The sequence below is a fragment of the Lynx rufus genome, unplaced genomic scaffold (assembly GCF_022079265.1).
Source record: "Lynx rufus isolate CCGP_SWC_20201006 ecotype Redwood Valley unplaced genomic scaffold, mLynRuf1.p SCAF_2, whole genome shotgun sequence".
In the NCBI taxonomy this organism is placed as follows: Eukaryota; Metazoa; Chordata; class Mammalia; order Carnivora; family Felidae; genus Lynx; species Lynx rufus.
Window position 1 is genome coordinate 8,868,616 of NW_025814834.1, and position 18,946 is coordinate 8,887,561.

At 40.3% G+C, this 18,946-nt stretch overlaps 1 protein-coding gene across 2 annotated transcripts in view; it reads right to left on the bottom strand.

Annotated features, from left to right (window-relative positions):
- CAB39 (calcium binding protein 39) overlaps positions 1 to 18,946 on the bottom strand; it is an 87,639-nt gene that overhangs the window by 68,174 nt on the left and 519 nt on the right. Inside the window, exon 1 of one of the 2 annotated variants that reach the window (XM_047084609.1) lies at positions 18,498 to 18,626. The exons of the other annotated variant lie outside the window; for it this stretch is intronic. The gene's annotated coding sequence lies outside the window, so the exon portion shown is untranslated. Of the gene's footprint in view, positions 1 to 18,497; positions 18,627 to 18,946 lie in introns of those variants that run through there. 2 annotated transcript variants of the gene reach the window in all.

Sequence of the window (18,946 nt, forward strand, 5' to 3'; positions counted from 1 at the left end):
AGCCACGGCACACCCACGTGGGATGACCGAAACCTATGGAGGACTAACATACACCGTCAGACCCTGTATGAAAAACCCAGATACGTGACATGAGCAGCAAGTTCAGAGGACAGACACAGCACCCTGTGCTGAAGACCTCAGACTTCAACTGAGGGGATGTTTCTTGAGCTGTGTTCTGTAGACAGGATAAAACTGGGTAAGAGTCAGAAAATGTATTACAATATACTGGAAGGCTTTATGCAGCAATTTGAATTATGGTAAGAAAACAAAAATTATTTTGTAATTTCATCAAGCTCTGGCAGGAAATAAAGTATCAAGTGAAGAGGAAGGCAGAAGGTAAAAAACTCACTGTAAACCCAAGTGCTGTTTACAGAGTAATCACATGCCTTCTTTTATTGCCCAAAGAACATTCCACACTTGATGGAGTGGTGCTTTCCAGGTGAGTGTTGACATCACAATACAGTCACAATGGAAAACTGCTTTTTAATCTGAAAGCTGTATCTAAAACACACAACAAAAACATCTTATATCCAAGGGAGTACAAAAAGTTAAGTTTTAGGTAGAGATCCCAAGCATCCAGGAAGAGCTATGATGGATGCAATTACTTAACACTGAAAACATATTTTCTTCTACAAAAGTTCTGAATATGGGATTCCATGTTTCCTTTACTATTTCAGCAGAAGAATCTACTAACTCAAGTGAATGTGGGGACTAAAGTATTCGTTTAAGTGCTATACAATCTGCAAAAAAACTCATACGGAGATTATCCTTTCTGTGCAGGCTTCAAAAGCTACTTTCTTGGGTTTTTTGTTTGTTTGTTTGTTTTTAGTGTTTATTTGAGAGAGATTCCCGTGCATGCAAGAGGGGCAGAGGGAGAGAGGGTGGAGGCGGGAGGAGGGGCAGGAGAGGGGGACAGAGAGAGAGAGAGAATATCCCAAGCAGGCTCCTCACTTGTAGCACAGTGCCTGACATGGGGCTCGATCCCACGAACCATGAGATCATGATCTGAGCCGAAATCAAGAGTTGGATGTTTAACCAACTGACCCACCAGATACCCTAACATTCCTGGTTTTTAACTTTATCTCCCAAATGCTTGGATTATCGCTAACCACATCGCCAATCTGCCAAAATTTTAGTGGTTCAAACAGGAAGTTAATGTTAATGAAAACTGGGCTTTCCACAGGTGTTCCTGGGAGTAGGAGGTTGCACAGGGTGAGCCTGTTCCGGTGGGTGCTTGACGATGCAGGCTTTTTAATTTTTCCAGACTAAAATGACATTAGTCATGAGTCGGACAGTGGCTTCTAAACCTAACTCTAAGGTCCAAGGAAGGCAGGTGAGGGGCCATCTCTTCTCCAGCCCAAACACCTCATTCCTATCGGCTTTTTATACTGAACTTCAGTGTCAGAAATTTAACAAAAATTTTTAAACTACTACTTTATAATAAACATGTCTGCACGTTGAACACAGAACTATTTTCTGAGGAAAACACTGACCTAGCCTCCAAGTCAATTTATATAACTAGATTTGAAATCAAGTCCTGGTTAAGCTCTTTTTCTTTTTTTCACTTTTACTTAAAAAAATGTTTTAACGTTTATTTATTTTTGAGAGAGAGCGACATGGTGCGAGAGGGGCAGAGAGTGGGGGGTGGCACAGAATCTGAAGTGGACTCCAGGCTCTGAGCTGTCAGCACAGAGCCCAACGCAGGGCTTGAACTCGTGAACCAGGAGATCATGACCTGAGCCAAAGTCGGAAGCTTAACCGACTGAGCCACCCAGGTGCCCGTAAGCTCTTTAATTTTCAAAGGCTGATACTGGTTACTTCTGGCCAGCTTAGCCAACTGTTAAGGCAGAGTGGTTACTAGAAAGTTACAACCTTGGACTTCTCTGGTACCCAATTTTAATAAAAAGTTCAGTGGTATGAACGATTATAGAGGGCTGCTCCCAAAGCTCCAGAGCATCAGAAAAATAATGATTTAATTGAACTGTACTCTGGCCTAATATTATTCCTTATGTTTTTATACTAAGATACCTTAAACTTGAACTTGGGTTTTACAGACACTGTAGAGAATTGAGAGAAATGTAGTATGGACTCAGAGCCTGCTAATAAAGGATCCACAGGGTCTCCATTCCTGGAAAGATTACGCTTGTCCTAAGCAGCTGGCTTGTTTTTTATCTCAGGAACGGTTTTGCAATTGGTCTTGTTTTCTTCTTTGTTCTGGCCACTAAAACTTAAGAGCCACAGGTCCGGTGCCTAAGTATCTAGTGTAAAAGACATGCATTTATTTGTGTATTTACCCTGCCCCAAGAATCATTCTATTTGCCTTTCTTTATTTTTCCTTTGCTCCTTATGTAAATCTTTGGGGTGATGGTGGAGGAGGGGGAAGGGACACGAGGGGAAAGAAAAGAGAAGAAAACACACCCCTAACTTTTTCCATTTCCCTAAATTAGAAGGCAAGGAACATGAAAGAACAGCTAATTTTAGCACGAGGGTGTGGCTTTTAACCTTACCAACAGGATAAATTGGGTAAATACTGCAAGATCTAGTGTGTCGATTTTCTTGTTCAAGTGAAAATAGGTAATGCTGCTAAGGGGACATCCTGTCTGGGAGAGATGACTAAATTAAGTCAAACAGGTAAAGTGTATCAAGGCAATCAACAGGTACGGGGTACGTTAAAATAAGGTACTTGTATCATTTTTCTTCAGAGTCAAATAGTTCCTATCTGTGATAACAGTGGCCCAGGCGTCCCTGTAATTCGAGAGGTGGTCGGAACAAGCTCATCTCTCAAACAGCACCTTCTCCGGTGTGCAACGCCTATTTAGGCCCTGTCATTCTCCTTTCTGGTAAGTAAGGATGAATAAAAATATTTCCAAGTTTATTCGACATATTTTTCAAGTCTCTATTATGTGTGAGGCATCGCAGACGTTAAGGTCTAAATGGCTGCCTTTCTAGAAAAATACTTTTTAAAACCACTTATACAAAATGTATTCTATTCAACTAGTGTATAAAATACCACTCATAAATTTAAATGGGTGAGCTGTACTTTCAAACTTTTATACTCTATTCCACGCTCTTCTCACAAATTAGTAAAAGCAGTAAGATTACAACTTGCGGGGAGGGGACAGGCAAAGGGCACAAGGTAAAAATGTAAACAAACTGCAAATGAGGAGAGAAACCAAAACGCCACCTAGTCAAATACTGGTGTTTTAGACTAAAGCAGATTAACAAAGCTGAACATTCCACCCTTGGGGAGCAAACATTCCAGTCCCTCCTTGTGTATTTCTGGGACTGCTGAGTATCAGTGCAGTAGCTTTTAGTCAGGGCTGGAATTCCTTTGGGATTCTGTGATCCAGTCCTTTATAGACTCCTCTGGGCCCTGAGGATATCTAAGGGCAGAGGAGCTACAAAGGAGCCGGCTTTTCAGACTAAAATGTGAGGACAAAATGAGAACAGGAAGGGGTATGTGGCCTCGGGGCAGACAAATAACCAAGCAGTTCATCTGAACTTATTCTTGGTCACCTGAACAAAGCAGACAGGAGGATAAGAACCCTAACAATCCTCACGGCTGGGAAGGTCACAGGGTCACTCTGAAGATGCCCCCCCCATCTCCTTCTGGCAACTGCTCCCCCCCTCCGCCCCCACCACTAACACGGCTCCAAGGGGAGGTGCTCCAAGTGCTGTAAGAACCATACTCCCCCTGGCCCTAGCAAAGTAACGTAGAGGGGCAGGTAGACCTCTCCTTAGTGAAAGTCTCAACTGCAGGGCTGAAGCTCCGTGAAGGGACTTTTCCGAAGTGCAGGTGGCCAGGCTGTCAGGTGGAGAAGGCTGGTCTGCGCAGAGGATGTGGTGAGCAAGCAGAGCAGAGAAACGCAGCAGCAAATGGAGAGTCATAATAAAGTCTGCGTTCCTGGTTCCGACTGCCGAAGGCCCGGGTGCATTACCCTGTGTGCCTTTTCCCACACTCCTCCTGAAATAAGCTTCCACTGAATCCCTGCCTTGTTGGAAGGAACAAGAGAGTTCCAAGTAGCACAGGGGCTACCTTCTGGGTATCGCTGCTCCAGTCCTGTGCCCCAAAAAGGCAGCTCTAACAGAGGGAGGGCTCAGACATTTCTCCTCTTAACTGGACCGGAACCCACCTAGTGAAGACTGAGAATGGCACTTTTACTCCTGTATGTACCCTACACACTTCCATTCAGAGCTGAGTATCTGAAATGTGTCATTAAATGACAGTGGAAGAAACATGAACAAAAATGTGAAAGTAGGTCTGTTTATTATCACAAATTGAGAATAAAGCTCAAGATTATACAAGCAAATGTAAATGAAATGCAATTTTTTTTCCCCAGCCATCCTAAACTGAACTGTCAGGATGATCTTGCAAAACTCCTGATCTTTCCCTTCAGGTACTGATGCTCTAAAACTTGGAAGAAATACGGACAAGTATAAAGACTAAAAAATTACATAAATTAAAATGTATGAATAGTGGCATATCATCTCCCTAAACTGTTATATGGCACCCAAGAACTACCATTTAAAAACTAGGACTCCACACCTTCTCTTCTTATTTAGCAGTTCCTGAGAACTGGAGGGAGAGCAGATGAGGGAATCTGGGTGAAAACAAGGTGTTTACATTTCGAGTGTCTCAGTGTCTGACCTGAGGCAAAGCAGAACATTTTAGAGTTAGAACATCACAGCTCTCATTCAAAGAGAAGCCAAGCCAATCCAGTGAAAAGTCCTCTGGGTTCCAGAGGGACCACGTAGCTGCTATGCTCCAGAACTAGTGCTTCGAAATCAAGCTATTTAAGGATCTGATGGACAGCCTTGTACTCTAAGCACCAAAAATGGGGGTGGGGGGGGAGGGTCAAGAAACAACTACTTTTGCAACTGCTATGTTAGATGACATAATTTATCATCCAAACCAGGACAATTTGGGGAATGAAGGGGGATGCAATGAATAATTATGTGGGGACCAGAGGCATAAACCTGGACTTTCCCTGGCGAACAGGACATTTGGTCACCAATACTAAATTGTGGCTACCGTGCCTCCCTTATGACCACCCAACTTTTCTATTTCATTTCCCCCGATTAAGGAAAGCACCCTCCACTTACAGCAGGGCTTAGCAGAGTCACCTGCACATCAATAATTTATTAGTGGTGATAAAAATATGTCTCCCTTGGCAATATTTGGTATTTCAAATCAGTAAACATCAAAATTCACTAGGTTGATGAAGGAATATGCCCATGTCACAGAGTAACTGTAACTCTTCACTTCCCACCAAATACTCTTTGCTCCAGGCCAGGTGGTCAACAAGTTGCCAGTTCCCTTATAAGCTGAAATATTAGTCTGATTCACCCCACCATGCTGTCATTGCTGAAGGGATCAGAACAGGCTGATCTAACTGATCTAATTTCCGCAAGAGCCCAGCTCCCCATCTCCATACCCCTGCTCAAACCTCTGAGCTATTTTACCCTGGCTTATGTACCCTTGTATTGGAAAATTACAAGAAATACAGTTCATGTTTGCCCCTACAGAACAAGGGCCATCTTCACATCATCTTCACAAGGTAGGATACTAAAGGAAAATCAACAGCGAGAGGTGCGTTTGTGCACACACATGAGTTTTAAATAAAGGTTAGGTGTAATGTGTCTCCTAACATCCAAGCACATGATCTTAGGAATGACTTTGATAAACCTGAAACCATAAACCTTCTGAGCTCCCTGCTAAGAGATGACTTCACTAGGCTTCCAGCTGTCTCTACTTTGACCACTAGGAGGATATCCTCAGCACTAATTTCACCTTCTTTAGGTTTATGGTGCTGCATCAGATAGGGCATTCCAATAAATCAGTGCAACATCAATTGGAAGAATCTAATTTTGAATATCTTTAACAATTCAATGATTCAGAGAAGCAAACTCCATTTTCTTCTTTCATCCAATAGCTAATTTAAAATAACAGCTTTACTGACAATAATTTACATACCACACAATTCGCTTGAAGTATACAATTCAATAGTTTCAATAGTTCAGAGTTGTGCAGCCATCACCACAACCAACAAAATACCTGGATTTTTTTGTCTGTTTCGAGATGCTGGAGATCACTTGCCGTGAGGATGAAAACCAAATACGTGTTATTTTATCTTCTGGCTTACATGAAAGGAATATCTTAAGAATCTGGATATATGCTGGACCAAAATATTTCACAGAAAAGCCAAATGGGCAGCATATGAAATTGCCTTACTCTCCCTCTCAATGCATCCCTACTAACATAAGCATTACCACTTAAAAAAAAAAAAATCTCAATTAACATCCCCCTCATTGTTTATTTGTATTTCTTTTATTTAGCCACTACCTGAATTGGCTGTTTGTTTATCCAGTGTTTGAGTCTTTGACATGTTTGAAAAACAGCATGCTTCAAGGGTTAAGAGGATAAGCTCTTACCAGACCCAAGTTGGAACCCCAGTTCTGCCATTTAGAAGAGAGGTATATACCTCTTGGGCAAAACATTTCCCTGATTATAAAATGATAGCATGACTTAAAATTTTAACATGATTAAACATCCAAGGTAGCATTTACTAGTAAACAGCAGTTGCCAGTTTGAACAAGCTTTTGCTATACTGAGCTAAATATTAACCCTTTGTCTATGATCATGCAAACTTTTTTTCACACATTTATCTTGGTGTTTTTTTGTTTGTTTGTTTGTTTGCCTTTTGATCACTTGATAGCAATGGAAATAAGCCTACTTCCTCATCCAAAGGTCTATAAATATTCACATAAATGTTCTTCTAATTTATGTTTTTAAACTCATTCTTCCATCAATTTTCCAAATTGATTTTCCCAAAGAATAACCAATTATCAAAAAATCTGCTAAATAATCCTTCCTCTTTCCCCACTGATGTGTGGTCTCACTCACCTAGTAGGTACATATACACCTTTCACTAAGCTCCCTAAGTTAACTTTTTAAAGATATGACTTTACTCTCTGGCCAACAGTAAGCTAACTAGGGCAATTTTCTTGCTTCCTAACATCCATTCAGTCTTCACATTCAAAAACATGGTAACTCTCCATTCTTACATCTTCTTTCCACTCAATTAAGTTTGTAGTTTTCTTCATAGAGATCCTGCCCATCTTAGGCATTTCATTGTTTGTTGTATGAGATTTTTCTCCTAATATATAATATACACAAGCAGGGGAGGGGCAGAAGGAGAGAGAATCCTAAGCAAATCCTAAGCAATCCATGCCCAGTGTGGAGCCCGATACTGGGCTCAATCCCACAACCATGAGATCATGACCTGAGCCAAGATCAAGAGTCGGATGCTTAATCGACTGAGCCACCCAGGAGCCCCCTAATATTTTTACAACTGGATACTGCAGGAAAGAAAAACAAATGCTACCAATTTTAAATATCTTTATGTGGTATACAGCTACCTTACCAAACTTAGTTTTTCAGTTGATTCTGGTTTTCCTAGGTTTAAGACTGTAACATCTGCATGTACTGCTATTTTCTGCCGGTTTTTCCTAACAGTTATACATTCTACTCGATGTTTTCTAGCATCGGTCCGGTTGATACTGAGCATCAGAAGTGTTACTGGACATGCCTATGTCACCTTCTTATTTCAAGGGGGATTCTACCACAGTTTTCCCATTGGCAGGTTGTTTGCTGTTGGTTTAAGACAGATACTCTTTAATCTCCTACCAGCTTTTGAAGAGCTCATAATCAAGAACTGGTAAATTAGCACTGGTATCTTGGCGCATACTGAGATGACACAGCACAAGGGTGCCATATACACTGGTGCTGGACCCCAACGTACCCTGAGGGTTTGAAACCCCAGGCTGTGTGACTTACTACCCATTTATCCTCGGGCAGATTATTTTACCTCTTGGTCTAAATTCCTTCATCTGTAAAATGAGGCTAATAACACTAATAACCACCTCTTTGTCAGGGCTGTTGGGAGGACTGAAATAATTAGAAAAATGCCTGGCGCGCAGTAAATAGCAAGCGTTACTTGTTACCTATCTTCTTAAAGGAAGAGAACTGCCTATTTAATAATTTGCTGGTGTTTTACTTAGGATTTTCATGACTACTTCCCTAGGTGAAATTGAAACATAGTATCCTTCCTTTGCAATGTCTTATCAAGTTGCCATTCTTATATTCTATCAGGTTTGTAAGAGTTTTTGCCAGTTTTGAAACATGACTTTTTTATCTTTTGCTATTATTCTTCTAGGATCTAGAATAAATGAGATCATTTATTGAAAAATCTCTTTAAAATTTTAAAGAGAACTTACACTTTCTGTATCATCCAGGTCCAGAGCTCCACTCCCTTTTTTGGTCCGGAGGCCATGGCCTTTTAACCTGTATCTAATACCTTCCATGATTAATAACCTATTCAAGTGCTCTACTTCCTAAGACAGTTCTGAAAAGCAACCAGTTCCACTTTCATCATTAGATCTTTCAAAGTCACACATGACACACTCATTGAGAGCCAGTGTTTCTCTGGTCAATTCTTTCTGGAGGCACTCCTCTGTCTTGTTTCTCCTCTTTCTTATTTCTTCCTCCTTTCGACAACGAAAGCCTCTGTAGAAGATAGTTTTGCCCTTTTCACACACCCACAGAGCGTCTGTATACAACATCCTATGCTAAGCACCCTCATCTCTCTGTCTTCCTTTTACTATATTTAAGTGTAAAATAACATAAACAAGGAAAAACTAACATGCCTCACCCTCACCACCATCCCCCATAAGGTTTTACCTTGTGTGGAGGAGGAATGCTCTATTGTCCAGCCCTCTTCCCAAGGAGGCAGCTTCTAATCACACACCATGTAGTTAGTGTTCAGGAATAAGGGCAAGACTAGCTCTTGAGTAAACAAATGGGTTATGAGCAACTGTAAAGAACAGGGATGAATAATCTTAACAATATAAAGCTAGAAAGTATTTACTTTGCTGTGTGTACATCCCAGGAAGCTGTTACCAGTTCTAGCTCCTTTGTGTCTACTTGAGAAGGCAAGGCACAGAGGATGTGGGCCACTGAATTTGTGCCTAATGTGCTCTACAGTACTTCAGAAGAGCATAATATACAGCTTATATTCTAATGCAACGAACATAAGTAAAATGATCTTGGAAAAACATCAAAATGACTTCAAATCCTAGAAAATATTCCAACTTATACACTTGTACATTTTTCAGATAATCTCAAATATGAATGAAACTATCTTTACAGACATCTGTATCCTGCCTACATCCTTATCCAAGACACTTAGAATTCTATTACAAAAGGAAATAGTTAATAAACTCTGTTTTGTAGCTTCTAGAAATCAACACTTTGCTAATGACTCACTCCCTTCTGGAATATGTCAGCAATCAACATCAATTTCGGTCTCTATGATTTGTGGATTCCACCTTTCCCTTTTTTGGAAAAACAGTACATTAGTGTCTCTAATCTTCCTCTCTCTAATCTCCCTGTCTTCACAAGTCCTCAAAGGTCACTGACAGGCAGGGGCACCTGCGTGGTTCAGTCACTTAAGCATCCGACTCTTGACTTCGGCTCAGGTCATTGAGCCCTGTGTCAGGCTCTGTGCTGACAGCCTGGAGCCAGCTTGGGATTCTCTCTGCCTCTGCCTCTCTCTTTCTCTCTCTCAATAAATAAAACATTAAAAAAAAAAAAAAAAGACAACTGACAGCCAATCAGTGATGTGAACATTCTCTCAGCGTCCTAGGATCTCACACATCCTGACCAGAAGACTTGACCTCATGTTTCTGTTACAGAAATTTCCTGTGTTCCAGGATAATTCTACATTCCAGTACCTTGTGGTGGAGGCAACACAGTGGTGGGTTACAAGGGCACACTCTGGGACCAGGGTTTCAAACCTAGATGTAGGACTTCAGGTCAATTATCTAGCTTCTTTTTTCTCCATTTACTCACCTGAAAATATGGGGATGAAAACAGGGTTATTATGGGATTAAATTAGGTTAACAGAGAGGTCAACGTGATACCAGCAGGTAACATAGGTGTGTTATGTTAGCAATTATTTATTCTTTTTACTTCGTTTTTGCTTACACAAGTAGATAATCTTTATGCTGCCTAACACTGAACTGGTGGTACACCTCAACGACGCCAATCAGAACCTCTCATTTCAGCAACTCCAGGACATTTCCCTACTCAGGACAAATAGGCAATAAAAGAAACAGGGACAGACAATGCAGATGTCTCAGCAGGTTACATAAATGTAGGAGGCAGCCAGCTATGTTCAGAACAGTGAACAGTCTACAAACCAGATCTGGCACCCACCATTGTTAATCTCCTATAAATGCCCCTTTTCTTAGGTCAGGACACAAAATTAAACTCCCAATAGCAATGTAAAATATTAAGGATGGAGAATTTTAAAAACTGGCATAAAACAAGAAAAGGCAACTTTTGCCTTGCCTTGTTCTTCCGTTAGTGACCAAAATTATATGAATGCTAAATTAATCATTGATGTGGGTATGTTCATATTTGTATTTAATGACCTGTTATAAAGAGAACGTATTCTACCTTTAAGATATTGTTTAAAAAGAATGGTTTAAAAAATAACAGTAATATAGCATAAAGTTCAGCAATTATGAGTCCATTTGCAACTATGAGACAAAACAACTCTAAGTGGGTCCTTTTGACTACTTTAAAACTATTCCAGAAGGTTGATATCACAATGAATGATACATCTAGCTACAGATCAAAAGAGTCGATGTTCACATAGAGTCCGCTTTAACACGTTCAAAGGCTTAAAATATCTGTGAGAACGTGTATGTTGTAGCAGAGTCTCAGAGCTTCAGTTATCAGAAAAGCTAAATGGACTGGGCACTCGGAGCACATCAAACACATGATGCAGAGCATTTCTCCCTGAATCTTCACAACTACTTAATGCATAGGTTCTATTCTTGCTACTTTACAGATGAGAAAGCTGAAGCAGCATGGGGATTAAACACCCCGCCCAAGAAAACACAACCAGAATCTAAATCCAGGAATTCCAAGGCTAGAGCCCCTCTTCTTATCTCTATGCCGAGCTTTAGTTTTTTAAGTCTCTCCACTGCCTTCTCACAATAGCATCTGAGGCATTTATAAACTCATGTAATTTCACAGTGTTTCTCAAATTACATGGTGCATTATTTTAGTAGCTCATAGCATACATTAAAAAATAAAGCAGAATGAAAAATATTTGAACACATCATACACAGGAAGGCCTAAGTATTGTTTCATGAAACTTCCTTCTCAGTTTTGACAGTGTATTCATGTATGGTACTGGGTCACTGATTGAAAATGTAATTTCTCACATGGGTTGAGGTTTAAAAAAAAAAAAACTTATCTAGAGTGTTTATTCTTTTACTTAACAAAACTGAAAATCAAATTATTCCAATCTTAGTTGGATTCCAAACCTCATATAAGTAATCATCCCAATCAAAAAGTAAATGCTTTGAATTCCATACTATGTATGGATATGTAAAAAGTATGTATATAAGAAGCTTTCTCAAATTGTGTTCCAAAAGAACCCTCCTTCAAGACTTTGAGGGGAGTATTTCCTAGGAGGTTGGGGGGGGGGGGTCTTGTAAACAATTTGGCAAATTGGGAAATACTGCACATTATATTTCCTTTGTGGACAGCCACAATGCACATTACTAAAAACTGTGACAAGCTCTGCAGAAAAACAGTAACACAATTACTACCAAAAATTAAAATCCGATTAACTGTTTTTAACCTAGTGTTTTCCCAAACTTAAACTTCATTCTGAAACTTCTCCCAACTACTACTCTCTCATAAGACTAGTGTTCTACAAAACAGAATTTGGGAAACGCTGTTTTAAGTGAGCTGATCTGGAAAAGGGAGATCGATCTCTAAGAAAGTTCAGTTGTTACAGTACGTAAACCTTCAAAAATAAGCACAAACATAGCAGAGATAAATAAAATACACAGAAAATTGTGTTTTGGTTAATCTTTCATCTCTGAACAGTTTTATCAGAATATCACACGGCTGTATCACTTAATAAACATTACCAAATAATGTGTTACACTATGAAAACACAGGGTGGGGGAAGAAGGAAGAGAAGAGATATGAAAAGAGATTTTAAAAATCTGCAATTCAAATAAATTACAATCTATTGTACAAAACTTACATACATAGGAAAAACTTAAAACTCACACACGAACACCGAATAGAGAATAAAACCACACTGTGAAGAGACAGTCCAGATCTGCAAAAGTCTTGACAGTGACCTGAGTTTCTGTCTCACGACTTAGAGAATCTAGAAGTGAACGAACTGGCTGATGATAACATGCCGGCAAAGAGGGGAAGAGTTGTTTACCTAGACTAGGAACACTTTGAGACTGGTATACAGAACAGGACCCAGCATAATGGGCTACAGAAACTTCTTGTGGAACAAATTAGTTCATAACAGATGTTCAGGAGTTATGAATGCTCAGGGGTGGCAAATATGTCTGCCATCTCCTGCCAATGATAGAACCCTGGGCTGGAAGTAATCCCTCGATCTAAACCGGCACACCACCTTTCTTAGAGGATTAGTATCAATTATAGCCAAAGAATATTATCTTTAGTATCGATTATAGCCAAAGAATACTATCTTAAGCCTGTTCTTCACATCTTCAAATTTGATTCTACATTTTGGTCCTTTCTTTTCCACCTCCATCGTCTCTGATTAATATTTTTCTTTTTCCCAAAGCAAAGAGCTCCTAGAACTCCACAGCATATATATTTAAAAGTTGACTATAGGGGCGCCTGGGTGGCTCCGTCGGTTAAGCGTCCGACTTCAGCCAGGTCACGATCTCGCGGTCCGTGAGTTCGAGCCCCGCGTCAGGCTCTGGGCTGATGGCTCGGAGCCTGGAGCCTGTTTCCGATTCTGTGTCTCCCTCTCTCTCTGCCCCTCCCCCGTTCATGTTCTGTCTCTCTCTGTCCCAAAAAAAAAAAAAAAAAAAAAAAAAAAAAAAAAGTTGACTATAAAATCTGATGTGAAGCACTTGAGAATTTGTTAATCATTAGTTAGACTTACTAAGCTTGTATTTTACCACCAGATAACATTAGTTCTTAGCCATTTATTTGTAAGTACAAAAGTAGAAAATTTAAAAACATATTGTGATGTTACATTACCTGAAGCAGAGAACTACCGTACTGTGAAATAACACTAGGCACCTGACCAACCAGAAGAGAAAAATGTTAAAGCGTGGGTACATGCCATAAAGCCCTCATAAAGAAACTGACTTCAAGACCAAAGGCAAAAGGAGAGGTACCTGGTACAGGAAAAAAAGGCAAGTCAGAAAGTTTACACACAGGATCACTGAAAATAAGGGCCAAAGAGGGGCACCTGGGTGTCTCAGTCGGTTGAGTATCCATCTCCTGATTTCGCGGGATCAAGCTCCACGCTCAGTGTGGAGCCTGCTTAACATTCTCATTCTCTCCCTGTCTCTCTCTCTCCCTGTCCCTGTCCCTCTGCCCCTCTCCCTACCACCCTCTCACTAAAATGAAGAGGGGAAAAAAAAAAAAAAAAGAGCAAAAGAGACAAGGGTTCTCAGTCTGATCCTCTCAGCGTAACAATGGCATGACTGGAAAGGCCGAGAGGTGGAATAGCTTGCCCAGAGTGAACTGATTAGACACTGAGTCAGGACCCAGCCCAGGCCTTCCAATGCCCAGGCTTCTGTGTTGCCCGCTGTAACAAGGGCCTCCCATCTCTCTACAAGGCTACCATGAAAAATAAACACCACCTACTGGCCTAACTAAAACTATAAACCACTAATCAACTCACAACTCCATACAACCAGAGCATGTAGAACAAACCATCTCATTTTGTATTATAACAGGTGGCTACTGTCTGGAAACCTATTAAAAGCCTCATTAGGCTATATTTACAAACTTAATTCTAAAGTACTAAATCAAGAATGGTCAGCAAAAAAACTAAGACTCTGTAGAAGAAAATAAAACGGAGAGTCATACCGCATTCCAAGGAGCACACATTTTGAAGTGAGGCAAATCTAGGTTTGAATGCTAGCTCAACTGTGCAGTGCCTGTGCGACCTTGGACAAGGCCCTCAACTTTCACTTCCCATCTGTAATGATGCTAGGGGACAACACTACCTACCTCAGAGGTTTGTGCAACACTCAATGGTACGCAAATGGTAATTTTCTCCCCCGATCTATCTTGTCCATCTCCCTTGATTCTTTGTCTATTCCAACTTTTAACTTCATACAACCACCCCCTAAAGACTTGCCAGCTGCATCACAATTTTAAACATGAACACACACCTTTACAAAGGGATTATTCGCCAAAGAGCATGTAATACGTGAATACAATCTTTGTAAATGTTAGTGAAAAGGTTTAAAGAAGACAGTGCTGCATAAAGTATAGAACTTAGTTTCTTTCAAGCAAACTGGATAAAGAATGAACAGAGCCAGGCTCCAGGATCAGCCCTGTGTCTAGTAAGTCACAGGACCCTGAGCAAGTGACTCCACTTTGCAGAAAGCCCCACGGGTTACTGCTCAAAGTCAGCCACACACGACTCTAGTTATAGTGGGCCTGTGTTCCCGTCTGCAGAAAGAACTATTCTGACCGCAGGGTCTCTAAAATGCTCAGGTTTCTTCCCCCTGCAACAAGTTTGGCATCAGCATCATCACAAAACTTATTGTGTCCAGTGCTTTTTATTCGCCAGGCCCTGTTCTGAGCACTTGAGATGCGGTACCTAATTTAATTCCCCTATGGTTTTCTCACGTATGGGCTATATTACACCTGTCCAAGAAATCTAAGCTACAGAGAAGTCAAGGAACTTGCCTAAAGTTACAGAGCCCGCAGGATGGGCGAGGGTTCAACAACCCAGGGAGTCTGGTTGCAGGGAGTTTGTCAGTGCTTTTAACCACTAGTAATACTGCCTCTCAGAATTCCATAAATCCCAGAGTGGGCTTTAACTATAGGCATGTAACAAGAAATGTGCTCATGCTATTTCTTCCTCGTGCCCAGATACAGCTGATACGGAACCCACTGTGGAGGGAGAGAACCATGAGTAACACGTTAACGGTACTAGAAGACCAAGCTATTAGACAAAGTTATAAAGTAGCAACTTAATTAAGATCAAGCAACAAAATGTATATTTTGTTTCTCAAACATTTCATCAAAATAGTCAAAGTAATGTGATGTTTTAACATGATCATACTTCCTTAGTCATCAACAATTGATCTTCTGAGTAATGTTCACAGGGAACAATTCTAAAAAAAAAATGAGACTGCCACTAAACATTGGTTAACTAGATTTTCTCAGTCTTTGTAACTACCGCACATGGAAATGCATATATACATACAAACAAGCAAACCCAAATATACAACACTATACTTTCAGTATCAAAGTGTGAAGTTAGACACAGTGTATTAAGAATCATGCGAAGAGGTACGTGCCGGACGCCGCCAATTAAATGGCCAGAGCGTCTACCTCCCTCCTCTGGGGCCACTTTACACCTGACTGACCTCTTGCAATTCTCCGCATGCCATTCTTCCTTCCTCTGCCAGCTTAACATCACAGATGCTAATAAGGCACAACTCCTCCATCCCCTCACCCCTTCTATCTCAAGAGAGATGTTAAAAGCACAGTGGAGCCAGGAAGCTCAGGAAGGTAGAGAAGGACGCATACACACGCGCACACACACACACAAATCCCAAAACAAAATGCTAATGGCAACCACCTGTTAAGCTTCATTTTATCACTATCAGTCTAGCATCTGTCACCCATTCTATAGTAACTCTGCTCCCCATCCTTGGAAGGCCTGAGAAACAGAAGCAGAACAAACATTTCACGCTTACCGCCGGACGGGTCTACTCCACAAACGCTGGCGGTGGAAACGCTTGTCTCACTTTGCTCTGCCGCCATACTCTGGACTGATAAAGGCAGTGACGAGGGTCCAGTCAGATAGCATCGAAGGGTGAGACACACAAAGGAAGAGCGCTCATACAGCTCAGTTCCTCCTTTAATTAAGGACAGCCCCAACACCAGGCTTCTCTCCAGTAACAACCAAACTATAGACTGATGACTAAATCTTTATGCCGTTTTTAGGCTACTCGGCTTGATCTGCATTCACACAAATACAAGATCTTCACACCTCAGTAATAATAAAACAAGTCACAAGCAACCTAACCTGGAGGTTCAGAGATTTGCTCTTTCCCACAATCTGGTAACACAACAAAGTTTTACCATTTTGCTATGATCCATACTAATCCACCTAACACATTCCTATTTCTGTAACACCAGACAACATCCATGAAATTCCAAATCAAAAGGAGCCATGGAAAAAAAGAAAATGGATTTTTAAAACAGAAATACCACCAGAAAAGTAACCAGAAGACACTTCCTGAAGTGAAATTTTACCCTATACTGGATTTTATATTCTGTGTGCTGGGTGTGGATTTGGATTTGTCTGTATTTTTACGGCAGATGGCAAAACCGGGAATGATCAGAAATCAATCCCTCCTGGAAAAAAGACTCTTTGGTAAGCGTGGCAGTAATTACAGAAATCTGCAACCTACCAAAGTTGATCAAAAGAAAAAAACTTTAGTAAATATTCAAAAGTAATAAAGGGTGCTTTGTGGTATATACATTTGGAATATAAAAATAAAGATTCAAATAAAACCAAGTTATAAAACAAAACCCCATATTTACATTAGACTTTCTTAACTATTTTTATATTAACTTTATGAAAATTTATAAAACCCAACTCGAACATCTCACTTTATATGAAACAGAAGCAGAGACCTCATTAATACATTTTAGAATGTAAAGCAAAAGGGAAAAAAAAAACTGTTTTAAACGAGAACCTGCAGTCTGAAACGCAAAGGAACTAACTTGAAGGGTCTTGAAATTAAAAAAAAGAAAAAAGTCCCTTTTGTTATAGCAGCAAATTATTTCACCAAATTCTGTACTTTACTGAAGAACACCAACAGAAGAACTAAATATATACAGACTAAGTCTCTGTGATATCATGATCAAAAAGTAGTTAACTTATATGGACAGACCCAGCATAAAGACTATTTGGGGGGGGGGGGAGGCGGTGCTGGGATGGGGAGTGTATCACTGTGTAAGGGAGATATTATACCAGCTAAGAAAATAATCTTTTTATAGTGCCTTTAAAAAAAATCCATACACTCATACAGCAGAGATGTGTGATCTCTTCCATATCTGACGACAACACACACCCCAAATAATAAAATCTTTCTTTATTCAACAATAGGATCCAAATCCTACAAAGAAGTTAATAAATATACTCCAAACAAAACGCCTTTAGAAAAAGTTCTGCCCACAGTAGCAGTTATTAAGCATGACTACTGCATTTGATCTGAGATAAATAGTGCAACTTGTCAGAAAAAAAAATAATAATAATACATTTAAGACTTCCCTTACTTGGGTAAAAATATTTTTACATAAAGATATTTAATGACAAAAAATTTTAATAAAATCTCTCTCTCTATATATATATATGCAGTTTTTATTTCATCACAAAGAAAAAACAAGCACAAAAAGACTGAAAAAATATGCAAAAATGTTAACAGTAACCAAATCTAAGTGGTTAAGGTTACAGAAGATAATTTTTAAAAATTTTCTAGTACTTAACTGCATTTTACAAGTTTTTTTAACTGAAAAAGTTGACATTCAATTGTCCTATAAGCAAACAACAAGTAAGTGTTTACAAAACCAACACGGGTCCTAAGCTTCTTCAACAGATCCTATTCCAGACTTCAAATACAGCTATTTGCCAGTAATTTGGGGAAAAAATGTACACAATCACACTAGATTTTCACGTCTCACTCTCCTACATTTTCATAACTAAAAACTAATAAAGGAATGTTTACCTTTTTCTAAATAGGTTCTATGTCCAACTTGCCATCCCAGAATATTAGTAACAATCTGATTTTTTTTTAAATATCAATTTAGATTGCTTTACACAAATGCCACTTCAAAGACGTCATGATCAGCTCAGTAATTCCAAAGCGTAGCCACCTCATAATACACAGTGGAAGAAGTTTTGATGCATCTTAGTGAACTGCCTACAGAAATGCCTAGGTGCAGACAACCTTATTTTATACACATCTTTCCAATACCTCTTAAGCACCTGATATCTAGTGAAGCTTTTTGCAAAAGGTACTGCTCTTAGCTTGAACATGAATTTATTTGTAGCTGTCAAAATCGATCTCAAACTGCGTTATATTCAAGGCACAGAATGTCAACTCTTTACTGGGCCTCCTCTTTCTTTCACAAGAACGCCTTTAGTATCTCCTAGCTTACATGTCCGGGCTCATGAGTCACTGAGAAATGAACTCCAGGTTTACCTTAGAATGCCGTTCAAACAGCTCGTCTACAGTATTCACGGATCTGGCCCCCAAATACCTCTTTAGCCTATCCTTAACTCCCCAACATGGTCATAGGCAACTGAATTATCCACTACTTCTAGACTATGCCTTTTTATCTTTGTCCTCTAGTTTGCTGCCCCTCCACGTACCGTCTCTTGCCCAGCCGTCCTCTCCTAAACCCCATAAGCCTTCAAGACTCCGCTTAGCACCACCTCGCCCAGGAAGCCTTCCAGATTTCTGCTAGGCGGAAGTGATCGATCGGTTCGGTCATCCCTGGGTGCCTTCCTAACACTTTGTAGTTCTTTCACAGGACTTATCACCTCCTTCCTGGTACCGAGGTTATTTGTGTACTGGTCTTATCTCCCACACCAGAAAGTGAGCTCCTCGGGGGAGGGGACCGTGGGCCCCTGTTCACCTTTGAATCCCTCCGGCGCGGACCGACTACGGCACCTGCACGCAGTGCAGCGCTCAGCCTGGTTCAACCGAACTCGGGAAGGCTCTGGCCGCACAATTCCTAACCAGAAGTCAGTTAGGCATTTTCCCGAAATGAAGATCACAAAGATGCTGCCTGCCGCCCCATAACAGGAAGTTTACCAGG